At 51.2% G+C, this 1390-nt stretch overlaps 1 pseudogene; it reads left to right on the top strand.

The window, feature by feature from the left end:
* Positions 1-283: 283 nt before the first annotated feature.
* LOC784678 (eukaryotic translation initiation factor 3 subunit F-like) lies at positions 284-1190 on the top strand (annotated as a pseudogene).
* Positions 1191-1390: the final 200 nt, after the last annotated feature.

Genomic DNA, 1390 nt, shown 5'->3' with positions numbered 1-1390 from the left:
AAGATCTGAGACCATAAAACTCCTAGAAGAAAACATAACCAGTATACTTTTACATGAGTCTTAATAATATTTTTAATATACATCGCCTCAGGTGAAAAAAAGCAAAAATATATAAACTGGGCTACATCAAATTAAAAAGCTTTTCAGAGAAGGAAACTGTCAACAAAATGAAGAGATCACCTATAGAGGGGGATATAAATCTTTGCAAACAGTATTTCCTATATGGGGTTAATATCCAAAATATACAAAGAATACATACAACTCAACAACAAAAACGCAAAAAACAGCCCAATTAAAAAGTGAGCAAATACCATCTCGACAAGATGGTCACACACCAGCAGTACTGGTGAGCGCGCCCCCCGCCGCCCCACCCAAAGCCCCCGCTGCGGCCTCACCCCTGGCCCCAGCGCAGACGCCCCTCACAGTTGCTGTCTGGCCCTGCCCGCCCAGGCCCCGTCCCCGGCGGCCGCGTGGTCATCTTGGCCTCCATCGTGGACAGCTACGAGCAACGCAACGAGGGAGCTGCCTGAGTTATCTGGACCCTGCTGGGACCCGTTGACACGCACTCAGTGGAAGTCACCACTTGCCTTTCAGTGCCACACGGTGAGTCAGGAGAGGAGGTGACTGCTGACGCGGAATGCGCTAAGAACATGTATCAAGTGCACAGGAAAGTCTCTCCAGAGGAGCTCCTCCTGGGCTGGCACGCTTCGGCTCACAGCATCACCGAGCACTCAGAAGCACTACAGCTCAGAAGCCCCCAACCCCATCCACCTCACGGTGGACACCAGCGTCCAGGCCTCGTCAGCACTTTAATGCATGTTCCTCGGAGGGCCCTGGGGGCGATGGTCACCTTCTGACGGTGAAAGACCCATGTTAGACACTGGATGCGCTGGAGTTGACCTGACCTGTTTTATTCCCTACCGGGTGGTTGGCCTCTCCAGTGACCTGCGGCAAGTCGGCGACGCCCAGCACTCTGTTGCAGTGTGTGGAGGGCTCGCTGTCTGGCAAGGTATCAGCCAACAATACCCTGGGCCACTTCTTGATAAGTCTGGTTAACCAAGTACCCAGTAGAGTTCCCGAGGACTTCCAGACCACGGTCATCAACAACATCAGTGACCTGTGGATGGTGAACTATCTGGTCAACCTCTCGCAGTCACATTGCCCGCAATGAGGAGCCTGTGAATCTGTGAAGACAGCCCTCCTGCCGTGCTGGGCCCCAGCCAACCCTGGGACCCAGAAAGGAGCGAAGGAGAAATGGTGTCTTTGTGGTTTGAGTCTCGCTGACTCAGTCAACTGCTTGTGACTCTAAAGAAAAGCAGACTACCTTTTGTAAGTGAAAGAAAAAAAGTGAGCAAATAATCTAAATATTTTCCCAAAGAAGACATACATA

This window comes from Bos taurus, chromosome 19 (assembly GCF_002263795.3).
Source record: "Bos taurus isolate L1 Dominette 01449 registration number 42190680 breed Hereford chromosome 19, ARS-UCD2.0, whole genome shotgun sequence".
NCBI lineage: Eukaryota > Metazoa > Chordata > Mammalia > Artiodactyla > Bovidae > Bos > Bos taurus.
The sequence above is the reverse complement of the archived record's forward strand: the minus strand, read 5'-3'. Positions and strand labels throughout refer to the sequence as shown.